Source organism: Triticum dicoccoides, chromosome 4A (assembly GCF_002162155.2).
Source record: "Triticum dicoccoides isolate Atlit2015 ecotype Zavitan chromosome 4A, WEW_v2.0, whole genome shotgun sequence".
Lineage (NCBI taxonomy): Eukaryota > Viridiplantae > Streptophyta > Magnoliopsida > Poales > Poaceae > Triticum > Triticum dicoccoides.
This window is the reverse complement of record NC_041386.1, coordinates 41,942,421-41,969,242: the sequence shown is the minus strand read 5'-3', so window position 1 is coordinate 41,969,242 and position 26,822 is coordinate 41,942,421.

The window sequence follows — 26,822 nt, the reverse complement described above, 5'->3', positions numbered from 1 at the left end:
GGACGCGCCTCCCCCAAGCCGTAGCTCCCGGCTCCGCCGCCGCCACCGCCGCTGCCTCGGCCCGCCGTCACCGCCTTGCCCGACCGCCGCCGCCGCCCGGAGCGCCGCGAGCCGCCCCGGCCGCCGAGGGCCCCTGCGCCGCCGCCCCGGCCGCCGGCGACCTCGCCTCCGCCGGCCGCTGTATTCGTCCCTGCCGTCCTCGGCTTCCGCGCGCCGGTGAACAGTGCGATCCAGATCTGGATCGGGGTTGCTACAGTAAACCCTAATCCGGGGTAGTTTTTTTCACTAAGTCCCGGATATTTTTAGTTCATATGCCCATGTTCGCGGCTCCGTAACTTTGCATCTGTAGCTCCGATTCATGCATATAGCATATAAAAATGTTCATCTCAGAGAGTACATCATTTCATTCTATTGCATCATTTTCATTTGAGGTCATCTTGATGCCCGAAATGCTGTTAGAAGAGGGCTACTTGAGTTAATTGTCAGATCTACTACTCCGTTTAGCACTTTTGTCATTTTTGCCATGATTAATGTGTGCATGCTATGCCCGTGAGTTCTTCATATGTTTTGTTAAGGGTTTTGTCATCTCTCAGAGGTACAACCCATGTATTTTTAGGATGTATGTGGTGACTTGTGCAAGCTTGCAAAGTGGTGCACTTGCTATTTCTGTTTTCAGGGACTTAGTGATTTCACTAAGTCCTGTGATTGTTTAGTTCATGATGTCATATGTTCTTGTTGTTTCCTAGTGATCCGTGCCTCTTTTGAGGATGATCAGTAAGGGAGTTTTGTTAATATTGTAGTGCTCTATCCATCCATGTCTTTGTTTGAAATTATGGAGCACCCTAGCTTGAGTCAATCGAGCTTTACTTTTGCTTCGTTGCGAATCTGGGTAGATTGTCAACTTGTTTGCGATTTTGCCGATGTTATTGTAGTTGATCCGTGCATGCTATGCCATTGTTTTTGCCATGTCTAGCCTGAATTTTGTGCCTTCTTAAAGGATGCATGCTTGTCTTGCCATGACTTGCACCGTGGTGAGTGCATCGAGCTCGTAAACATGCCTTCGTGAGTTATGTTTCAGCCTGTCCCAGGTTTCACTAAGTCTGAAAACTGATTATGTTTTTGCTATGTTTGTGTGCTTGTTAGTATATTTTGTGATCCCTTTTGGCTCAAGGTCACTAAGGGACTTTTGTTAAGCTTGTTGAGTAGCTCCATGCCATGTACTTCTTTGTCATGTTCAGGTCCTGTAGCATGTTGTTTTGTTGCTCCGAAGATGGCTATATGATCAGTATTCCATACAAGTGTTAATTTCACTAAGTCTGAGATCTGTTTGTCATTTGCGTTTTTTCCATGCTTGTTTGAACCTGTTAATGGATGAATTGGCCGTAGCTCAGTGCTATACTTTTGTTAGTATCATGAATGCATCCCTGCCATGTATTTTGTTGTCATGTTTAGGTGCTGTAGCATGTTCATGTCGTCGCATTTAGATGCCTACTTGCTGTAAATCGCAGACCGGTGTCATTTTTGAAACGCTTGCCATTTCCAAACCGTAACTCCGATTCCGGCGTTCTTTATATCGTTTTCAAGCGATTTCTTCTCATCTTTCCAGTGGCACCCTTGGAATTCCAAGTTGAGGCCAGGTTCATGTATTTCCTATCATATCTTGCATTTTGCATCCCGCATCGCATCCCGCATAGCATATCATCTTTGCATCGTGTTGTTTGAGTTTGCACGTGGTTGATTGTATCCTTGTTGCTTGTTTGTCTTGTTTGGGTAGAGCCGGGAGACGAGTTCGCTAACGAGGAGCCCATTGAGTTTGCTTTTGAGGATCCAGTCAACTCTAACAACTGTGCAGGCAAGATGATCTTACCCTCGAAATTACTACTATCTTTGCTATGCTAGCTTTGCTCGCTCTTTTGCTATGCCATTGCTACGATGCCTACAACTTGCTTGCAAGCCTCCCAAATTGCCATGTCAAACCTCTAACCCACCATTGTCCTAGCAAACCATTGATTGGCTATGTTACCGCTTTGCTCAGCCCCTCTTATAGCGTCGCTAGTTGCAGGTGAAGATTGGAGGCCGTTCCTTGTTGGAACATCTTTTATTTACTTGTTGGTTTATCATTATATTGCCTTGTTATTTTAATGCATCTATATACTTGGTAAAGGGTGGAAGGCTCGGCCTCTCTCCTAGTGTTTTGTTCCACTCTTGCCGCCCTAGTTTCCGTCATATCGGTGTTATGTTCCCGGATTTTGCGTTCCTTACGCGGTTGGGTTATAATGGGAACCCCTTGATATTTCGCCTTGATTAAAGCTTTTCCAGCAATGCCCAACCTTGGTTTTACCATTTGCCACATAGCCCTTTTCTTTCCCTTGGGTTCTGCACACTCAAGGGTCATCTTATTTTAACCCCCCGGGCCAGTGCTCCTCTGAGTGTTGGTCCACCTGTCAGCTACCGGTGGCCACCAGGGGTAACTCTGGGCTGGCCTACCCGTACCTAGGACAATCTGAGTGTGCCCTGAGAAAGAGATATGTGCAGCTCCTATCGGGATTTGTCGGCACATTCGGGCGGTGTTGCTGGTCTTGTTTTAACCTGTCGAAGTGTCTTGAATTACCGAGATACCAAGTCTGATCGGAACGTCTTGGGAGGAGGTCTATTCCTTCGTTGACCATGAGAGCTTGTCATGGGCTAAGTTGGGACTCCCCCTGCAGGGATTGAACTTTCGAAAGCCGTGCCCGTGGTTATGAGCAGATGGGAATTTGTTAATGTCTGGTTGTAGATAACTTGAACCTTAATTTAATTAAAATGAATCAACTGAGTGTGTTGCCGTGATGGCCTCTTCTCGGTGGAGTCCGGGAAGTGGACACGGTGTTGGAGTAATGTTTGCGCAGGTTGTACTCTAGTTTCTCGCTCGGGCTTTGCCTCCTATTCTCGCTCTCCTTTGCGAATAAGTTAACCACCATACTTGCTAGTCGCTTGCTGCAGCTCCACTCATATTTTACCCTGCCTTACCTATAAGCTTAAATAGTCTTGATCGTGAGGGTGCGAGATTGCTGAGTCCCTGTGGCTCACAGATTACTATTACACCAGATGCAGGGCCTGATGATTCCGCTCCAGGAGACGCGTGTGAGCTCAAGTGGGAGTTCGACAAAGACTCTCAACGATACTATGTTTCCTTTCCCGATGATCAGTAGTGGTGCCCAGTTGGGGGTGATTGGGACCGCGTCGCATGTTGGGTTCTCTTTTATTTTGGCGCCGTAGTCGGGCCATGAGTGTTTGGTTGATGTAATGTTATTTATGTACTTGGTTGACGTGGCGAGTGTAAGCCAACTATGTTATCTCCCCTTTTATTATTATTACATGGGATGTTGTGAAGATTGCCTAACTTGCGACATATGCCTTCAATGCGATTATGTCTCTAAGTCGTGCCTCGACACGTGGGAGCTATAGTCGCATCGAGGGTGTTACACAAGCACTGGTTGATTTTATTCATGATTGGACGGAAATGCAAGCACCTGAAGAAAAGCCGGATCACACATATTGGACCATCCATTTTGACGGATCCAAGCAATTGGAAGGTTTGGGGGCTGGAGTCGTATTAACTTCCCCACAAGGTGATAAGTTTTGTTATGTTCTCCGCTTAATGTTCCCTTGTACTAACAATGCAGCTGAGTATGAAGCCTTGCTCCATGGTCTCTGGATGGCTAAGGAGATGAATCTAGGTCGAGTTAAGTGCTTCAATGACTCGGACCTCGTGGCTCGGCAAGTGTCTGTCACTTGGGACTCTAAGGATCCACTCATGGCGGCATATCATCGTGAGGTGGATATTGTTGCAGGTCATTTCAAAGGCTATCAGGTGGACCATGTGGACTGGCGGAAAAATGAAGCGGCGGACGCTTTAAGCCAGTTAGGCTCTCAGCGCAAACCGGTTCCGCCAAATGTTTTTCTGGATGTGCTGCACAACCCGTCGGTCAAGATCCCTAGTGAAGCGGATTTGGCTATTCCTTATCCGGAGGCTCAATTGGTGGCAGCTCTTCATGTTATTCCGGATTGGATGCTTCCCTACCTGGCGTACAAGAACCGGGGCGAGTTACCAGAGGATGAGACTCTGGCCAGACAGACAATCCGGCGATCCAAGTCCATGACTATTATCAACGGCGAGTTGCATCATTGCAGTGTGTCAGGAGCATTTCAACGCTGTGTGTCTCCTGAAGAAGGTCGTGAAATTTTGCGTGAGATCCATGCAGGAGATTGTGGTCACCATGCCGGTTCAAAATCTCTGGTGGCTAAAGCGTTTCGCCATGGCTTCTATTGGTTAACTGCTCATGCTGATGCAGAGGACCTGGTCAGACGATGTGATGGTTGCCAAAAGTTCTCGAGACGTGCTCCTGTACCAGCTCAAGAATTGAGAATGATTCCAATTACTTGGCCGTTTGCGACTTGGGGGCTGGATATGGTTGGGCCTTTCAAAAGGTCCAAAGATAAGAAGACCCACCTCCTGGTGGCGGTTGACAAGTTTACAAAGTGGGTGGAGGCAGAACCTGTTAGCAAGTGTGATGCGGCCACGGCGGTTCAGTTCATTAAAAAAGTGATTTTCTGGTTTGGCTTTCCACACAGTATCATCACAGATAATGGTACCAATTTGTCCAACGGTGCCATGAAGGAGTTCTGTGAACGGGAGCACATCCAACTCGACGTTTCATCAGTGGCACACCCACAGTCCAATGGTCAAGCAGAAAGAGCTAATCAAGAGATCTTGAGAGGCATCAAGCCCCGTCTCATGGTTCCTTTGCAGAGAACGCCGGGTTGTTGGGTAGAAGAATTACCATCTGTGTTATGGAGCATCAATACAACACCCAACAGGTCAACGGGATACACACCATTCTTCATGGTTTATGGAGCGGAGGCGGTTCTCCCCAGTGATATCCGTCATGATTCACCTCGTGTGACGGCTTATATTGAAGCGGACAACGAGACAGGACGGCAAGATACTTTGGACCGGTTGGATGAAGAGCGTGACATAGCAGCCGCCCGATTGGCGATTTACCAACAGGATCTTCGTCATTATGACAGTCGCCGAGTCAGAACAAGAACCTTCCAGGAAGGAGATTTGGTGCTTCGGCTCATCCAAGATCAGACTGATATGCATAAGTTATCCCCACCTTGGGAGGGGCCTTTCATGGTCAGCAAGAATCTGCACAATGGGTCATACTATCTGATCGATATTCAAGAGCATAAGGACTCACGTACATCAGAGGAGGAGACCAACAGGCCGTGGAACATAGCTCATCTTCGGCCTTATTATACCTGAGCCATTGGTTCTACTTATGTACATATTACAATGATGTATATATTATGATTAAATATAATAAACCGGAACCTCAGCTAAAGCGGGGTATCTATTCTTTTACATCATGTGTGGTTACACGGAGTTGTTCTAAAGCGGCCTCTGGTTTACCCCTTGAGTTCGCTTTTTAAAAGCATCATGTTATATCACTTGGAGGTTTGGTCGTGTCCGAACCAATACCATACCTCTTGATAGGCGAGAGCCACCAGATCACTTGGGGACTTGGTCACATCTGAACCAGTCATGCCTCTTGATCGGCCTAAGGCCACAGAATCACCTGGGGGCTTGGTCTAACCTGAACCATTGCCATGCCACTTGGTCGGCATAAATGCCACGGTTTCATTTGGGGACCTGGCTGACTAGAACCATAGTTACACCTAACGGGAGCTTGGTCGTGTTCGGCCATGGTAACGCCATTTGATCAGCTCAAATAAACCTTTTTTGCAAACGGTTTTGTCATTGCTTTTGCTTCGCACTTCTCTTTGCAAGATACTTTTTTTCTTTTTTTATTGCGTTTTTTAAACCGACAAAGTTTTCAACCAATCAATTGACGGAACACAGTTCACGTCAATCCGGAGACTATTTGCCCGGTTTGATCCTTGTTGTTAACATCCTCTTATGGAGTAACACGGTGTTTATTATAACCCGGCATGGTTTACATGGTAAACCAGCATCATATATATACAAGAGCTGTTATCTCCTCCAACAGTGTGGGTTGGCAAAACTCCGCTTCAAGATTGGCCAAGCCAACTTCACGCTCAACGATGGCAGGTATTATGTATCTCAAAAATTTGGTCATATACTTAATTTTTTTTGGATGTTTTGACTTCATATATGCAGACATCATATTCCGCCTGACGGTACAACCGCGGTGGCACTCGAGGAGTTTCTTATTGAAGAAAGTGCTTTGGAAAGTTCATCATCACAGTAAGGCCGAAGATGAGCAATATTCCACGGCCGGCGGGTCTCTTCCTCTGACTTACGTGAGTCTTTGTGATCTCGAACATCGATAAGGTAGTATGACCCGTTATTCAAGTTCTTGCTGACCACAAAGGGTCCTTCCCAAGGTGGGGATAGCTTGCGCGCATCAGACTGATCCTGGATGAGCCGGAGCACCAGGTGACCTTCTTGAAAGGTTCTTGACTTAACCCGACGACTATGGTAACGACGCAGGTCCTGTTGTTAAATCGCTGAGCGGGCTGCCGCTAAGTCACGCTCTTCATCCAATAAATCAAGCGCATCCTGACGGGCTTGTTTGTTATCAGCTTCAATGTAAGCCGCCACCCGGGGCGAGTCATGACGGATGTCACTGGGCAAGACTGCCTCTGCTCCATTGACCATGAAGAAAGGCGTATAACTCGTAGATCTGTTAGGGGTAGTATTGATGCTCCATATCACAGAGGGTAACTCTTCCACCCAACAACCCGACGTCCGTTGTAAAGGGACCATAAGCTAGGGTTTTAGACCTTTCAGGATTTCCCGATTGGCTCTTTCAGCTTGACCATTCGGTTGGGGGTGAGCTACTGATGAAACATCAAGCCGGATATGTTCCCATTGACCGAATTCTTCCATAGCTCCTTGGGACAGGTTAGTGCCATTGTCAGTAATAATGCTATGTGGAAAACCAAAATGAAAGATCACTTTCTTCATGAATTGAACCGCCGTGGCCGCATCACAATTACTGACCGGCTCTGCCTCAACCCATTTTGTGAACTTGTCCACTGCCACTAAAAGGTACGTCTTTTTATCTTTGGATCTTTTGAAAGGTCCAACCATGTCAAGCCCCAGACTGCAAACGGCCACGTAATTGGAATCATCCGTAATTCCTGAGCCGACACATGTGCCCGTCGTGTGAATTTTTGACACCCATTGCACCTACTAACCAGATCCTCCACATTAGCGTGAGCCGTTAGCCAGTAAAAACCATGACGGAAAGCTTTGGCCACAAGAGACTTTGAACCGGCATGATGGCCACAATCTCCTTCATGGATCTCACGAAGAATTTATTGACCTTCTCCAGGAGAGACACAATGTTGAAACGCTTCGGTGACACTGCGATGATACAATTCACCATTGGAAATTGTCATTGACTTAGACCCCTGGGTTATCTGCCTAGCCAAGGTCTCATCCTCTGGCAACTCGCCCCGGGTCATATACGCCAAATACGGCACTGTCCAATCTAGAATAACATGAAGAGCTGCCACCAATTATGCTTCCGTGTCTGGAACAGCCAAGTCTTCATCTGTAGGCAATTTGACAGAAGGGTTATGCAGAACATCTAAAAAAGTTTTAGGTGGCGGTTCAGGACAAGAAACAAGAGATCGAAAGCTAGGTCAAGCGTATTTGCTCCCTGGTAATCGAAACCCAAGCAATACCACCTCAACTAGATTAGGATTTTACCTTCATCGCAAGGGGCCAAACCAGTATAAACTCCTGTGTCCTTTGTCCTGTTTAACACCTTTAAGCTAACCTAGTTGCGATGGCTCCACGACTAAGTCCTTTCGCTAGGACATCTGCCGTGACAATTCCACGACAAGATCCAATCTAGACACCATCTCGGATGGGGTTCACCACCTCCATTGGTGCCTCTCCGATGATGCGTGAGTAGTTCTTTGTAGACCTTTGGGTCCGTAATTAGTAGCTAGATGGCTTCCTCTCTCTCGTTGAATTCTCAATACAATGGTCTCTTGGAGATCCATATGATGTAACTGTTTTTGCGGTGTGTTTGTTGGGATCGATGAACTTTGAGTTTATGATCAGATCTATCTTTTTATATCCATGAAAGTATTTGAGTTTCTTTGATCTCTTTTATGCATGATCTCTTATAGCCTCGTATTCTTCTCTGATATTTGGGTTTTGTTTGGCCAACTTGATCTATTTATCTTGCAATGGCAAGAGGTACTTTGTAGTGGGTTCGATCTTACGGTGCTTGACCCCGGTGACAGAAGGGGAAATGACACGTATGTATCGTTGTTACTAGGATAAAACGATGGGGTCTATCTCTACATAGATAGATCTTTTCTACATAATGTCATCATTCTTATTGCATTACTCCATTTCTCCATGAACTTAATACACTAGATGCATGCTGGATAGCGGTTGATGTGTGGAGTAATAGTAGTAGATGCAGGCAGGAGTCGGTCTACTAATCTTGGACATGATACCTATATAATGATCATTGCCTGGATAATGTCATGATTATTTGAAGTTCTTTCAATTGCCCAACAGTAATTTGTTCACCCACCATTTGTTATTTTTCTCGAGAGAAGCCACTAGTGAAACCTACGGCCCTAGGGTCTCTTTCTCATATATTTGCCTTTGCGATTTACTTTTATTTGCCATTTATTTTTAGATCTACTGAACCAAAAATACAAAAAATACCTTGCTGCAATTTATTTTATTTGGTGTTCTATCTATCAATATTTACAACTTTCTCATGTCCGTTTGCCAATTTCTGGCACCGCTACTCGAAAGGGATTGACAACCCCTTTTACACGTCGGGTTGCGAGTAGTTGTTATTTGTGTGCAGGTGTTGTTTACGTTGTGTTGCTTGGTTCTCCTACTGGTTCGATAAGCTTGATTTCACATCTGAGGGAAATACCTACCGCCGCTGTGCTGCATCATCCCTTCCTCTTTGGGGAAATACCGACATAGCTTCAAGCGACATAAAAAGTAATTTCTGGCGCTGTTGTCGGGGAGGATCTTCAACATATACCAGGTTCCTAATCACAAATCTCATCTCCTCGCAATTTACATTATTTGCCATTTTCCTCTCGTTTTCCTCCCCCTCACTTCACAAAATTTGCCATTTTATTCGCCCCTCTTTTCCATTCGCCGTTTTCTTGTCAGATCTATCCTTTGCTTGCAATCATAAGTGATTCTGGTGTGGCACCAACAGATGATGGCCTAACTCCTAAGATTGGACGTACGGGCAATCTGGATGCTAAAAGTTTTATCTTGGGGCAAGGGAACGTTATGGGAAAAGAACGTATCCAAGAATTTTTCAATTGTGTTGGGAATCTAAGTCTTGATGATGGTCCTATACTTAAAACTACTAGATCTTATGCGGATGCTATTTTAGCACTAGTTTTGAAAATTGAGAGTAAATTTATTCAGCACTATTTCAGCACTAGTTTTGGATGTTTATGGGCTTTATTATACACTTTTATATCATTTTTGGGACTAACCTATTAACCCAGAGCCCAGTGCCAGTTTCTGTTTTTACCTTGTTTTAGAATATTGCAGAAAAGGAAAACCAAACGGAGTCCAATTGACCTGAAACTTCACGGAACTTATTTTTGGATCAGAAGAAGCCCAGAAGACTTGGAGTGCACGTCAGGGGGTCGACAAGGAGGCCACGAGGCAGGGGGCGCGCCCACCCCCCTGGGTGCACCCTCCACCCTCGTGGGCCCCTCGTGGCCCCCCTGACGTCCTTCTTCCGCCTATATATCTCCATATACCCTAAAAACATCCGGGAGCACAATAGATCGGGAGTTCCACCGCTAGAAGCCTACGTAGCCACCGAAAGCCAATCTAGACCCGTTCCGGCACCCTGCCGGAGGGGGAATCCCTCTCCGGTGGCCATCTTCATCATCTCGGTGCTCTCCATGACGAGAAGGGAGTAGTTCTCCCTCAGGGCTGAGGGTATATACCAGTATCTATGTGTTTGATCTTTCTCTCTCTCTCTCTCTCTCGTGTTCTTGAGGTGATACGATCTTGATGTATCGCGAGCTTTGCTATTATAGTTGGATCTTATGTTTCTCCTCCCCTCTACTCTCTTGTAATGGATCGAGTTTCCCCTTTGAAGTTATCTTATCGGATTGAGTTTTTAAAGATTTGAGAACACTTGATGTATATCTTGCCGTGCGTATCTGTGGTGACAATGGGATATCACGTGATTCACTTGATGTATGTTTTGGTGATCAACTTGCGGGTTCTGCCCATGAACCTATGCATAGGGGTTAGCACACGTTTTCGTCGTGATTCTCTGGTAGAAACTTTGGGGCACTCTTTGAGGTTCTATGTGTTGGTTGAATAGATGAATCTGAGATTGTGTGATGCATATCGTATAATCATGCCCACGGATACTTGAGGTGACATTGGAGTATCTAGGTGACATTAGGGTTTTGATTGATTTGTTTCTTAAGGTGTTATTCTAGTACGAACTCTAGGGCTGTTTGTGACACCTATAGGAAAAGCCCAACGGATTGATTGGAAAGAAACTTTGAGGTGGTTTCGTACCCTACCATAATCTCTTCGTTCGTTCTCCGCTATTAGTGACTTTAGAGTGACTCTTTGTTGCATGTTGAGGGATAGTTATGTGATCCAATTGTGTTATTATTGTTGAGAGGACTTGCACTAGTGAAAGTATGAACCCTAGGCCTTGTTTCCTATCATTGCAATACCATTTATGTCACTTTTATCACTTGCTACCTTGCTGTTTTTATATTTTCAGATTACAAAAACTATTATCTACTATCCATATACCACTTATATCACCATCTCTTCGCCGAACTAGTGCACCTATACAATTTACCATTGTATTGGATGTGTTGGGGACACAAGAGACTCTTTGTTATTTGGTTGCAGGGTTGCTTGAGAGAGACCATGTTCATCCTATGCCTCCCACGGATTGATAAACCTTAGGTCATCCACTTGAGGGAAATTTCCTACTGTCCTACAAACCTCTGCACTTGGAGGCCCAACAACGTCTACAAGAAGAAGGTTGTGTTGTAGACATCAAGCTCTTTTCTGGCGCCATTGCCGGGGAGGTGAGTGCTTGAAGGTATATCTTTAGATCTTGCAATCGAATCTTTTTGTTTCTTGTTTTAGCACTAGTTTAGTTTATAAAGAAAACTATAAAAAATGGAATTGAGTTTGTCTCATATGCTTCACCTTTTTAATATTTTTCGTGAGTATGATGGAAAGGATAATTGTGCTCAAGTGCTAGAAGAAGAAATCTATAAAATGTTTGGCACGAAATATTTGAATGATGCGGATGATTGCAATGTTGTTAGTATGAATTCCTTGAATATCCATGATGCTAATGATATGCAAAGCCACAAGCTTGGGGAAGCTATGTTTGATGAAGATGATATTTTTTGTCCCCCAAGTTTTGATGAGCAAATTTATTATGATGAAAGCATGCCTCCTATATATGATGATTATTGTGATGACACGTATGCTTTAAAGAATAATGATAACCATGAAACTTGTCATCTTGATCTTAATTTTCAATCACATGATAGTTATTTTGTTGAGTTTGCTCCCACTATTATTCATGAGAAGAATTTTGCTTGTGTGGAGAGTAGTAAATTTTCTATGCTTGTAGATCATGAAAAGAATGCTTTAGGCGCTGGTTATATTGTTGAATTCATTCATGATGCTACTGAAAATTATTATGAGGGAGGAACATATTCTTGTAGGAATTGCAATAATATCAAGTTTCCTCTCTATGTGCTTAAAGTTTTGAAGTTATGCATGTTTTCCTTTCCTATGCAAGTTGATTCTTGTTCCCACAAGTTGTTTGCTCACAAAATACCTATGCATAGGAAGTGGGTTATACTTAAATGTGCTAGTCATATTCTTCATGATGCTCTCTTTATGTTACAATACTTATCTTTTATGTGAGCATCATTGAAATCATCGTGCCTAGCTAGGGGCGTTAAACGATAGAGCTTGTTGGGAGGCAACCCAACTTTATTTGTATTCCTTGCTTCTTGTTCCTGTTTAGTAATAAATAATTCATCTAGCCTCTTTTTATATGTGGTTTTATGCTTTTAATTAGTATTTGTGCCAAGTAGAACCTTTGGGAAGACTTGGGGAAAGTCTTGTTGATCTTGCTGTAAAAAACAGAAACTTTAGCGCTCACGAGAATTGCTGCCATTTTTATTTGGAGAGTGATATTTATATAATTATTTTTGAAGATTATTAATAGATAAATCGCTCACGTCCAGTAATTTATTTGAGAATTTTATGAGTTCCAGAAGTATACGTTTGACTCAGATTACTACAGACTGTTCTGTTTTTGACAGATTCTGTTTTCATTGTGTTGTTTACTTATTTTGATGAATCTATGGCTAGTAAAAGAGTTTATAAACCATAGATAAGTTGGAATACAGTAGGTTTAACACCAATATAAATAAAGAATGAGTTCATTACAGTACCTTCAAGTGGTGATTTATTTTCTTATACTAACGGAGCTTACGAGTTTTCTGTTAAGTTTTGTGTTGTGAAGTTTTCAAGTTTTGGGTAAGGATTCAATGGACTATGGAATAAAGAGTGGCAAGAGCCTAAGCTTGGGTATGCCCATGTCACCCCAAGTTAGTATTCAAGGATAGCCAAGAGCTTAAGCTTGGGGATGCCCCGGAAGGCATCCCCTCTTCCGTCTTCGTTCATCGGTAACTTTACTTGGAGCTATATTTTTATTCACCACATGATATGTGTTTTGCTTCGAGAGTAAATTTATTTTGTTAAGATTTTCTTTCTGTTATTAAGAACAATGTTTTGCATCTTTTGGTTCAATAAAAATGTCATTGATAGCCTTTACTATGATTATTTTAGAAGTCCACATGTTGCTGTTTGAAAACAGAAAGTTTACCGCTGTTGCAATAATTCCCTAGAAAATTAAGAATGTGATAAAATGTTGAAACCTTTTGAATATCAAGATCTGATAAATTTACTACAGTGGGAACTTTCTTTCATAATTTTTGGAGTTAGGGAAGTATGGATCTTGCTGCACTCTTTACAGACTGTCCTGTTTAGGCAGATCGCTGTTATGTTTGCATTGTTTGCATATGTTTGCTTCTTTAATGATTCTATTTGACGATAGGACTATTAAATATGAAGAGGCATTTAGTATTCAATGTTTAATAATAATTTTAGTGATTTTATACAGTAGAGTACGATAAGGTTTTTTCAATGATTTATACTAACTTATCTCACGAGTCCTTGTTGAGTTTTGTGTGGATGAAGCTTTTGAGATTTTGGGAAGACCGTGATATGAGAGGAATTAAGGAGACACAAAAGCTCAAGCTTGAGGGTTCCCAATGCATCCCAAGATAATATTTCAAGAAGTCTCAAGCATCTAAGCTTGGGGATGCCCCGGTTGGCATCCCACCTTTCTTCTTCAACAACTATCGGTTAGTTTCGGTTGATCCTAAGTTTTTGCTTATTCACATGATGTTTGCCATTCTTAGAATGTCATTTTGTTTTTATTTGCTTGCTGTTTGAATAAAGTATCAAGATCTGAAATTCTTAAATGTTAGAGAGTCTTCACATAGTTGCATAATTATTCAACTACTCATTGATCTTCACTTATATCTTTCGAAGTAGTTTGTTGTTTGCTCTAGTACTTCACTTATATCTTTTAGAGCATGGTGGTAGTTTTATTTTGAAGAAATAGAAGAACTCTCATGCTTCACTTAGATTATTTTGAGAGTCTTAATAGCATGGTAATTTGCTTAAAATCCTAATATGCTAGGTATTCAAGATTAGTAAAAAAATTCCTATGAGTGTTTTGAATACTAAGAGAAGTTTGATGCTTGATGATTGTTTTTGAGACAAGGAGGTAATAATATCAAAGTCGTGCTAGTTGAGTAGTTGTGAATTTGACAAATGCTTGTGTTGAAGCTTGCAAGTTCCGTAGCATGCACGTATGGTAAACGTTATGTAACAAATTTGAAACATGAGGTGTTATTTGATTGTCCTCCTTATAAGTGGCGGTCGGGGACGAGCGATGGTCTTTTCCTACCAATCTACCCCCCTAGGAGCATGCGCGTAGTGCCATGGTTTTTGATGACTTGTAGATTTTTGCAGTAAGTATGTTAGTTCTTTATGACTAATGTTGAGTCCATGGATTATACGCACTCTCACCCTTCCATCATTGCTAGCCTCTTCAGTACCGTGCATTGCCCTTTCTCACATTGAGAGTTGGTGCAAACTTCACCGGTGCATCCAAACCCCATGATATGATACGCTCTTTCACACATAAACCTCCTTATATCTTCCTCAAAACAGCCACCATACCTACCTATTATGGCATTTCCATAGCCATTCCGAGATATATTGCCATGCAACTTTCCACCATTCTGTTTATCATGACACATTCATCATTGTCATATTGCTTAGCATGATCATGTAGTTGACATAGTATTTGTGGCAAAGACACCGTTCATAATTCTTTCATACATGTCACTCTTTGTTCATTGCATATCCCGGTACACCGCCGGAGGCATTCATATAGAGTCATCTTTGTTCTAGTATTGAGTTGTTGTCATTGAGTTGTAAATAAATAAAAGTGTGATGACCATCATTTTCTAGAGCATTGTCCCAAGTGAGGAATATAAAAAAAGGAAAAGAAAAGAGAAAGGCCATAAAAAAAAGATAAGGCCCAAAAAAAGAAGAAGAAAAGAAAAAGGTCATAAAAAGAGAAGGCCCGAAAAATGAGAGAAAAAGAGAGAAGGGACAATGCTACTATCCTTTGCCACACTTGTGCTTCAAAGTAGCACCATAATTTCATGATAGAGAGTCTCTTGTTTTGTCACTTTCATATACTAGTGGGAATTTTTCATTATAGAACTTGGCTTGTATATTCCAACAATGGGCCTCCTCAGGTGCCCTAGGTGTTCGTGAGTAAGCAAGTTGGATGCACACACACTTAGTTTCTTTTGCTGAACTTTCATACATTTATAGCTCTAGTGCATCCGTTGCATGGCAATCCCTACTCCTTGCATTAACATCAATCGATGGGCATCTCCATAGCTCATTGATTAGCCTCGTTGATGTGAGACTTTCTCCTTTTTGTCTTCTCCACATAACCCCCATCATCATACTCTATTCCACTCATAGTGCTATGTCCACGGCTCGCGCTCATGTATTGCGTGAAGGTTTATGAGTTTGAGATTACTAAAGTATGAAACAATTGCTTGGCTTGTCATCGGGGTTGTGCATGATGAGAGCATTCTTGTGTGACGAAAATGGAGCATGACTAAACTATATGATTTTGTAGGGATAAACTTTCTTTGGCCATGTTATTTTGAGAAGACATGATTGCTTAGTTAGTATGCTTGAAGATTATTATTTTTATGTCAATATGAACTTTTATCTTGAATCTTTCGGATCTGAATATTCATGCCACAATTAAGAAGAATTACATTGAAATCATGCCAAGTAGCACTCTGCATCAAAAATTCTGTTTTTATCATTTACCTACTCGAGGATGAGCAGGAATTAAGCTTGGGGATGTTGATACGTCTCCAATGTATCTATAATTTTTTATTGCTCCATGCTATATTATCTACTGTTTCGGATGTTTATGGGCTTTATTATACACTTTTATATCATTTTTGGGACTAACCTATTAACCCAGAGCCCAGTGCCAGTTTATGTTTTCACCTTGTTTTAGAATTTCATAGAAAAGGAAAACCAAACGAAGTCCAATTGACCTGAAACTTCACGGAACTTATTTTTGGATCAAAAGAAGCCCAGAAGACTTGGAGTGCACGTCAGGGGGGCTACAAGGAGGCCACGAGGCAGGGGGCGCGCCCACCCCCTGGGTGCGCCCTCCACCCTCGTGGGCCCCTCGTGGCCCCCCTGACGTACTTCTTCCGCCTATATATCTCCATGTACCCTAAAAACATCCGAGAGCACAATAGATCGGGAGTTCCGCCGCCAGAAGCCTACGTAGCCACCAAAAGCCAATCTAGACCCATTCCGGCACCCTGCTGGAGGGGGAATCCCTCTTCGGTGGCCATCTTCATCATCCCGGTGCTCTCCATGACGAGGAGGGAGTAGTTCTCCCTCGGGGCTAAGGGTATGTACCAGTAGCTATGTGTTTGAACTCTCTCTCTCTCGTGTTCTTGAGGTGATACGATCTTGATGTATCGCAAGCTTTGCTATTATAGTTGGATCTTATGTTTCTCCTCCCCCTCTACTCTCTTGTAATGGATCGAGTTTCCCCTTTGAAGTTATCTTATCGGATTGAGTCTTTAAATATTTGAGAACACTTGATGTATGTCTTGCCGTGCGTATCTGTGGTGACAATGGGATATCACGTGATTCACTTGATGTATGTTTTGGTGATCAACTTGCGGGTTCCGCCCATGAACCTATGCATAGGGGTTGGCACACGTTTTCGTCGTGATTCTCCGGTAGAAACTTTGGGGCACTCTTTGAGGTTCTATGTGTTGGTTTAATAGATGAATCTGAGATTGTGTGACGCATATCGTATAATCATGCCCACGGATACTTGAGGTGACATTAGGGTTTTGATTGATTTGTGTCTTAAGGTGTTATTCTAGTACGAACTCTAGGGCTATTTGTGACACCTATAGGAATAGCCCAACGGATTGATTGGAAAGAATAACTTTGAGGTGGTTTCATACCCTACCATAATCTCTTCGTTCGTTCTCCGCTATTAGTGACTTTGGAGTGACTCTTTGTTGCATGTTGAGGGATAGTTATGTGATCCAATTATGTTATTATTGTTGAGAGGACTTGCACTAGTGAAAGTATGAACCCTAGGCCTTGTTTCCTATCATTGCAATACCGTTTATGCTCACTTTTATCACTTGCTACCTTGCTGTTTTTATATTTTTTTAGATTACAAAAACTATTATCTACTACCCATATAGCACTTGTATCACCATCTGTTCGCCGAACTAGTGCACCTGTACAATTTACCATTGTATTGGGTGTGTTGGGGACACAAGAGACTCTTTGTTATTTGGTTGCAGGGTTGCTTGAGAGAGACCATCTTCATCCTACGCCTCCCACGGATTGATAAACCTTAGGGCATCCACTTGAGGGAAATTTGCTACTGTCCTACAAACCTCTGCACTTGGAGGCCCAACAACGTCTACAAGAAGAAGGTTTGTAGTAGACATCAATACCCATCCTACTTTGCAGAGATTTTTTTGAGCTCCCCGTTATAAAGAATCCTAAGGCTAAAAAGTTGCCCACTCTCGTTCTTATGAATGAGTTTAACTATATCATACGAGAAGCTAGGGAAATCTTTGATTTTTATGGTATGAATCATGAAAAACGTGTGATAGATGAAATTATTTACAATAGTGACTATGCTTTAAGACATTTTCTTGGGGATAGTAAAATCTTTGATGAGAATCTTAAAAAGGAAGCCCCCGTTTTAGATATAATCCAACAGGTTTTCAATAATATTAATGAACATTACTCTTGGATTGTTGCAGGGAATCAAAAAGGTTATGATGAACACCAACTTAGGAACACTAAGGTTTCTATGGATAATATGTTTTATGTTGTTTTTACAAAACCCCTTGACGAAAACACCTCTAAGGGAATTAAGAAAAAGGGTGACAAAACATAGATCCTAGCTTTATGCCTAGCTAAGGGCGTAAAACTGTAGCGCTTGTTGGGAGGCAACCCAATGAATAAAATTTATTTTTGCTTTCTGTTCTTGAGTATTTGCACAATTATGCTTCTGTTATGATTGTGTTTTTTGTGTTTTAATTAGTGTTTGTGCCAAGTAAAGCCTTTAGGATCTTCTTGGGTGATAGTTGTTTGATCTTGGTGAAACACAAAAACTTTTGCTCTCATGAAAATAATTCTCATTTTTACCAGAGGGTGATAAAATGCCAATTAGTTTTGCAGTAGATTAATATACAAATTTCTAAGGTCGTCCTAATTTTTCAGAATTTTTGGAGTTCCAGAATTATTCGAAACATCCAGATTACTACAGACTGTTCTGTTTTGACAGATTCTGTTTTTCTTTGCGTTGTGTGCTTATTTTGATGGCTCTATGGTTTTCTTTCATGATTTTTGCCATAGAAAAGTTGGAATGCAGTAGATATAATGCAAAAACAAAATATGAATTGGTTTGATACAATACATATAGTAGTGATTTATTTTCTTATACTAACGGATCTCGCGAAAGTTTTGTTGAGTTTTGTGTGATTGAAGTTTTCAAGTTTTGGGTTATCTGACGATGGATGAAGGAATAAGGAGTAAGAAGAGCCTAAGCTTGGGGATGCCCTGGCATCCCCCGCTATTATCCAAAACAGAGCAAGCAACTAAGCTTGGGGATGCCCCTGAGTGGCATCCCCTCTTTCTTCTTACGACCATCGGTATTTTACTCGAAGCTATATTTTTATTCATCACATACTATATGTTTTGCTTGGAGCGTCTTGTATGATATGAGTCTTTGCTTGTTTTATTTTGTTTTTGAAGTCTCGATTCCTTGCTGGACACACCTATTTGAGAGAGCCAAAATTATATCATGACTTGTTAGAATTGCTCTCTATGCTTCACTTAAATTTTTATGAGCTATGGACTTGCTCTAGTGCTTCACTTATATCTTTTTGAGCACGGTGTGCTTTAGTATTTTTTAAGAAATGCTCTCTTGCTTCACTTAGATTTATTTGAGAGTTGTTAAAATTTTCAAGAAATTCTCTCTTGCTTCACTTAAATTAATTTGAGAGAAAGAAAAAAAATATGCTCATGATCTTCACTCATATTTGTTTGAGCTTGTCAAAAGCAACATATGAAAATTAGTTCCAAAATGATAGATATCCAAGAAGGATATAAAAAACTTTCATGAAGATCGGTGGACAAAATAAATTTGATTCTTAGTAATAGTTTTGAGATATGATGATGTGATATGTGAGTTACGTTGATGTGTAATTATGCTTTAGTAAGAATATTGGTGTTAAGGTTTGTGATTCCCTATGCAAGCATGAAGGTCAATAATTATGCAATGAAATTATGTCCTACTTGTGGTGCATTATTCGGTGTTAATTATGCTTAATGCTCGCTTATGAGATTATTTGTTTCTTGGTTGGTTGCTTCTCAATCTTTTGCTAGCCTTCATTTTGCACTAAGTATGATCTCTACTTGTGCATCCAAAAACCTTTAAACCATTTTTGTCACATGAGTCCACTATATTTACCGGTATGCAGTATTATTTTGCTGTTCTAAGCAAATTTGTATGTGCCATCTCTAATTTTCAAGATGAACTTCTCTTTTGTGTGTTCGTTTCCCTCGCGGAGCGGTGAGGGTGGCTAATATTTTCCATGCTAGATGTGTTGTTCTCACGATGAGTGTTTATTCACTTGTTATTGCACGAGAGTAAGGCAAAGGTATTAGGGACGCCCAGTCCCGAAATGAAAAATGAATTTACTTTATGTTGGCAAATAATAAATTCCTTGGAAAGTGCTGGTATGGAGGGCAACCATGAATGCGGCTAGCCATGGAAAGTGAAAGTATGGTTGAAAAAAGGAATAAACTTTATTTTCTTTTTGGGAACCGCCTATGATATATCTAGCATGGAAAGTGTTGGGAACTCTAAGTCGTTTTTGTTGGTGGGATGGACACACCTCCCAAAATGTTTTTATATCTAAATTTTTCGCTTTGAGATCTGGCACCTTACAAATCCCTACTTCCCTCTGCGAAGGGCCTTTCTTTTGCTTTATGCAATTTTTATTTTTGAATTTGAGTCTCCATCTTATCTTATAAAAGCACCAACTAGGAGGCAATATGATCGTCCTTGAGAGGTGTAGTTAATATGCAAGTATGTTTCATGAATGGATCAATGATTGAGCATGATGGGTTCGACATAACTTATATTAGCGTTGATATTTTGAACGACATGGTTGCTTGTTGATATGCTTCAGCATTTAAGTTATCATGTCAAAACTAGACTATTGCTTTGAACAATATAAAAGTCCAAATGTCCATGATATAAATAAAAAAATATGACATGACATGATAGGCAACATTCCACATCAAAAATTATGTGTTTATCACTTACCTACTCGAGGACAAGTAGGAGTTAAGCTTGGGGATGATGATACGTCTCCAACGTATCTATAATTTTTGATTGTTCCATGCTATTATATTATCAATCTTGGATGTTTTATAATCATTTTATAGTCATTTTATATCATTTTTTGGTACTAACCTATTGACATAGTGCCAAGTGACGATTGCTATTTTTTGAATGTTTTCTACGTCGCAGAAAATCAATACCAAACAGAATCCAAATGCCATGAAACTTTATGGAGATTTTTAATGGACCAGAAGACACCTAATGGGCCCTGGATGTGCCTGGGGGTGCTCCGAGGAGATCACAACCACTAGGGGGCGCCAGGAGGCCCAGGAGCGCCCTGGTGGGTTGTGCCCACCTCGGGTGCCCTTGGACCGCCTCTTTGCTCTATAAATACCCCAATATTTCCAAAACCCTAGGGAGTCGATGAAATATTGATCCACCCGCCGTAGAGTCCAGAACCACCAGATCCAATCTATATACCATCTCAGATGGGGTTCACCACCTCCATTGGTGCCTATCCGATGATGCGTGAGTATTTATTTATAGACCTTCGGGTCCGTAGTTAGTAGCTAGATGGCTTCCTCTCTCTCTCTCGCTGAATTCTCAATACAATGGTCTCTTGGAGATCCATATGATGTAACTGTTTTGCGATGTGTTTGTTGGAATCGATGAACTTTGAGTTTATGATCAGATCTATCTTTTTATATCCATGAAAGTATTTGAGTTTCTTTGATCTCTTTTATGCATGATCTCTTATAGCCTCCTATTTCTTCTCTGATATTTGGGTTTTGTTTGGCCAACTCGATCTATTTATCTTGCAATGGGAAGAGGTGCTTTGTAGTGGGTTCGATCTTACGGTGCTTGATCCCAGTGACAGAAGGGGAACCGACACGTATGTATCATTGCTACTAGGGATAAAACGATGGGGTCTATCTCTACATAGATAGATCTTGTCTACATCATGTCATCGTTCTTATTGCATTACTCCGTTTCTCCATGAACTTAATACACTAGATGCATGCTGGATAGCGGTCGATGTGTGGAGTAATAGTAGTAGATGCAGGCAGGAGTCGGTCTACTAATCTTGGACGTGATGCCTGAATAATGATCATTGCCTGGATATCGTCATGATTATTTTGAGTTCTATCAATTGCCCAACAGTAATTTATTCACCCACCGTTTACTATTTTTCTCGAGAGAAGCCACTAGTGAAACCTATGGCCCCTGGGTCTCTTTCTCATATATTTGCCTTTGCGATCTACTTTTATTTGCCATTTATTTTCAGATCTACTAAACCAAAAATACAAAAATACCTTGCTGCAATTTATTTTATTTGGCGTTCGATGTATCAATATTTACAACTTTCTCACGTCCGTTTGCCAATTTCTGGCGCCGCTACCCGAAAAGGATTGACAACCCCTTTTACACGTCGGGTTGCAAGTAGTTGTTATTTCTGTGAAGGTGCTATTTAAGTTGTGTTACTTGGTTCTCCTACTGGTTCGATAACCTTGGTTTCACATCTGAGGGAAATACCTACCGCCGCTGTGCTGCATCATCCCTTCCTCTATGGGGAAATACCGAGTAGCTTCAAACGACATCAGGGTGCCCCCCGGACCGCCTCTTTACTCTATATATACCACAATATTCTAGAAACCCTAAGGGAGTCGACGAAAATCAATTCCAGCCACCGCAGAGTCCAGAACCACCTGATCCAATCTAGACACCATCACGGAGGGGTTCACCACTTCCATTGGTGCCTCTCCGATGATGCGTGAGTAGTTCTTTGTAGACCTTCGTGTCCATAGTTAGTAGCTAGATGGCTTCCTCTCTCTCGTTTGATTCTCAATACAATGGTCTCTTGGAGATCCATATGATGTAATTCTTTTGCGGTGTGTTTGTTGGGATCCGATGAACTTTGAGTTTATGATCAGATCTATCTCTTTTTATCCATGAAAGTTATTTGAGTTTCTTTGATCTCTTATATGCATGATTGCTTATATCCTCGTATTTCTTCTCCGATATTTGGGTTTTGTTTAGCCACCTTGATCTATTTATCTTGCAACGGGAAGAGGTGCTTTGTAGTGGGTTCAATCTTACGGTGCTTGATCCCAATGATAGAAGGGGAACCGACATGTATGTATCATTGCTACTAAGGATAAAACAATGGGGTCTATTTCTACATAAATATATCTTGTCTACATCATGTCATCATTCTCATTGCATTACTCTGTTTCTCCATGAACTTAATACACTACATGCTTGCTGGATAGCGGTCGATGTGTGGAGTAATAGTAGTAGATGTAGGCAGGAGTCGGTCTACTAATCTTGGACGTGATGCCTATATAATGATCATTGCCTGGATATCGTCATGATTATTTGAAGTTCTATCAATTGCCCAACAGTAATTTGTTCACCCACCATTTGCTATTTTTCTTGAGAGAAGCCACTAGTGAAACCTACGGCCCCCGGGTCTCTTTCTCATATTATTTGCCTTTGGGATCTATTTTATTTGCCTTTTATTTTCAGATCTATTAAACCCAAAAATACAAAAATACCTTGCTGCAATTTATTCCTATTTATTTTATTTCGCGGCCTATCTATCAATCTACTACAATTTATTCACGTCCGTTTGCCAATTTCTGGCGCCGTTACCCGAAAGGGATTGACAACCCCTTTAATATGTCGGGTTGCGAGTATTTGTTATTTGTGTGCAGGTGCATTTATGTGTTGTTGCTTGGTTCTCCTAGTGGTTTGATAACCTTGGTTTCATCACTTTGGGAAATACCTATCGTCGCTGTGCTGCATCATCCCTTCCTCTTTGGGGAAATACCGACGTAGCTTCAAGCCGCATCAGGTAGGCATTGGATCAGCGATGGATATTTGGATGAAAGTCAATATTTAACCGTCATAACCTAAAATGATACACAATAGCTCCAATTCATCACTCATATGTAGGCATGTATTTCGTATACAGTCATACGTGCTTGCATGAAGAACTTGCATGACATCTTATGTCCTACCCTCCCATGGCAGTGGGGTCCTAATGGGAACTAGGGGTAATTAAGAAGCTGCTTTTAATAAAGAACCAGAATAAAGCATTAACACATAGTGAATACATGAACTCCTCAAATTACAGTCATCCCCGTAGAGTATCCCAATTATTTTCACCTTGGGGGTCTACCATTCAGAACAATAACATGTGCATATAACTTGCAGGTAAGATCATAAACTTCAATGTAATTGCAAATAGCAAAATATGTTCAGATATGAAATCATGGCACTCGGGTCCTAGTGACAAGCATTAAGCATAGCAACATCAATCTCATAACATAGTGGATAGTAGGATCAACCCTAACAAATTGACTCGATTACATAAGGGACTTCATCCATCTCCATCAGCGTCCAGCAAGCCTATGAAGAGATTACTCACTCTCGGTGGTGGGGATCATGAAATTGTTGCTGAAGAAGGGTTGGTGATAACATCGGAAACAAATTTCCCTCTTCGGAGCCTCGAACGGACTCTAGATCAGGCCTCCCAACAAAGAACAAGAGGTGGCAACAGCTCCGTATCCCAAAACACAATGAAACTTTCTCTCTCATTTTTTCCTCGGGAAGATAGTACATATGGAGTTAGAATTAGGTCAGACGGTCGCTCACGGGGCCCACAAGTACTGATGGTGTGCCCCGGCACTTGTGGCTGCCTGGTGGCCCCCTTTCGGTAGATTTTTTGTGCCAGTATATTTTATATATTCCAGAAAAAGTCTCCGTAAAGTTTCATCCAATTCAGAGCACTTTTTATTTCTTCGCAAAAATAACACCAAAGTAGTTTTTCTGAAAACATCGTCAGTCCGAGTTAGTTTCATTCAAATCATGCAAATTAGAGGGCAAAACAAGTGTAAAAGTGTTTGGAAAAGTAGATACAATGGAGACGTATCAACTCCCTCAAGCTTAGCCCATTGCTTGTCCTCAAGAATTCAGTCGATAAACTGAAAGTGACAAAAGAAAAAAATTTACAAACTCATTTGTTCTTGTTTTTCTATATATGCTTACCTAGGGATTAAGTTTTCAGCCAAATCGTAAACTAACAACATGCATGATAACACTTGGAATTCATATTTACTCATGGCAATAACATAATCAACCAGCGAGCAATACTACTATATCTCGAACACCAACAATTTTTCAAATAAGCATGATACAATATGATAGAGTGGTATCTCGCTAGCCCTTTTTTAGACCACAAAACATAAATATGGAGCACATCTCAAGTTCAAGCGGAAACTAAATATTGTAATTCAGAGTAGAGAATAACCTGTCATGCTCACATCTAATATTAATTAGACCAAATGCATGTTACACTAATAATGATAATAGCGCTCTCAGGGTTGGTGCTTAAATGAGAAGGTGATGACTCAATAGTAAAAGTAAATAGATAGGCCCTTCGCAGAGGGAAGCAGAGATTTGCATAGGTGCCAGGTCTCATTGTTTTAAAACAAAGATAATTGTATTTTGAGTGGCGTGCTTTTCCTGTCAATGCTATGACAAAGTTTTCCAATATCTTCCATGCTAAACACGTTCATTGTGGTTCCAAAAATATACTTCCCCACCACCATAGAAACACAATCCATGGCTAGCCGAATCCACGGGTCCCCTCCAATCAATCAACTGTCTGGGTTTTCTCCTAGAGTAATGTAGGACTGAGCATCCCTGTTATCAGCCTCCCTCAAAGTTGGCGAGCGAATAAACACTCATCGCGAGTTAAGCACACTTCTATCGCATGGAAGAAATTGACTGCCCTGTCACTCCATGAGCGGTACGAGCACACAAAATAGATGCTTATTTGAAGATTTAAAGATGACACTTGCAAATTTACTTGGAACGACAGGGTAATACTGCTGGAAGTATGCCCTAGAGGCAATAATATTGTATTATTATACTTCTGTGTTTGTGATTAAGATTTTATATTCTATGCTATAACTTCTATGATCCTGGAATATATGATTCAGTGAAAAACTCATATGCACGTGTAGAACGATAAACAGTAAAATATGATTCCCGGTCTTGCCTCTAAGACTAGCTGATGTGTTGTCTGTGATCATGTTTTCCAGATCTTGTGGTATCGTTAAAACTAATGATAGTCTCAAAACAACATTGAGATTATGAAGTTAGAAGAATGATCATATTGGATCGACCCGAACTTGTTTGTTATACTTTGAAATAAATTGCCATAACTCAATTGTTATAACATGGAGTGTTAACATGTGTTTTAGTTCCTTAGACCATGAGAGTATTGTAGTCACTTCTCACTGTACGATGATTTTTGGGGTTTCTCAAATATCATCTGCAACATGGTGATCATAATGACAACTTACAAGTTCATCAGAAAATTTGACAAGGGGCACAATAGCTCGAGAGTGGAATTTGCTCCTTCGACAATGGAGAGTTATTCTTAGGAACCTCTCAGTGATGGAATCCATCATCATCTGGCCAGACACAGGTGACAACATCATGGGGATGTCGGAACATGTCAACAAGAAAGAAAAACAAAACCGGTAACAGGGAGACCGGTATAGTGAACATGTGTATGATTCAAGAGGATACCGATATATATCACCTCGGTTTTTGTAAAGTATCATGAAGCAAAGGGAACACCACATGATAACCAATGGTTCACTCGTATGTCATTCGTGTAAACATAGGGATCGATATGGACGTCCATGGTTCCCTTGTCGGTCATTAAACGAAGGGGTTTTGTTCATGTCTCACAAGCTTAAGGTAATCATGATCTCCTGAGAGTTAGTAGGATGACAGTATCAAGGATTTATTTGTGGAATTGTTTTATTAATATTCAAAATAGTTTCGAGACGAACCGAAAGTGGTTGGAGGTCGCCGAAAGGGTTTCAGAGTTTATCGGGCAATACCGGGTATTCCTGATAAATAATATATAGGTGAAAAATGTTTATAGTGATGTTAAATTAATAATAAAAGGCTCTAATAATTTTTAGTAGGCTTTTATACTTAATTTAATATCAATGGCCCTAAAAAGGTCTAGTGTTGGAAGTCAACTTGGGCCACAAAGGCCCAAGTGGAGGTGGTGCCCCCCTTTCCTATGGGGGGAGGCTGAATTGGACAGGGGGAATTCCTCCTCCCCCTCTTGGCCGGCGCCCCGAGGAGGGACTTTTCCTCCTTGGTGGTAGCCCCTCTCCCCCCTCTAACCTATATATACTTGAGGTATTAGCCCTTTTGAAGACACAAGTTTGGAGCCTCCTCTAGTTCATCTAGTTCTAGTTCTAGTTGGTCCTACTTGATAAATTAGAACTTTGACCTAGTTCCTCTAATACTCATAATTAGAAGCCTTGTGTGGTTCTAATCTCCTCCCTCTAATTCTCTGGTGACGATTAGCTCTGGACGGTGAAGCGCTACCGGATTGTGAAGACCGTTCGCTTGCAACCAAGTAGAGAGGTAGTGCTTTCGGTCTTCTGTTCGAGGGATCATCCGTGGGCTGTTCGCAGGATCGTTAACCTACGGTATGAGGGACTCCAAGTATGACCGACACCGACTCATCTACTTCCAGTGCACTTCGGAGTCGGTAACGATCATTGATCCAAACCATATATGCATCTTCATATTGTTCCTGGGTGATCGTAGGGTGATTTTGTTGGAAATATGCCCTAGAGG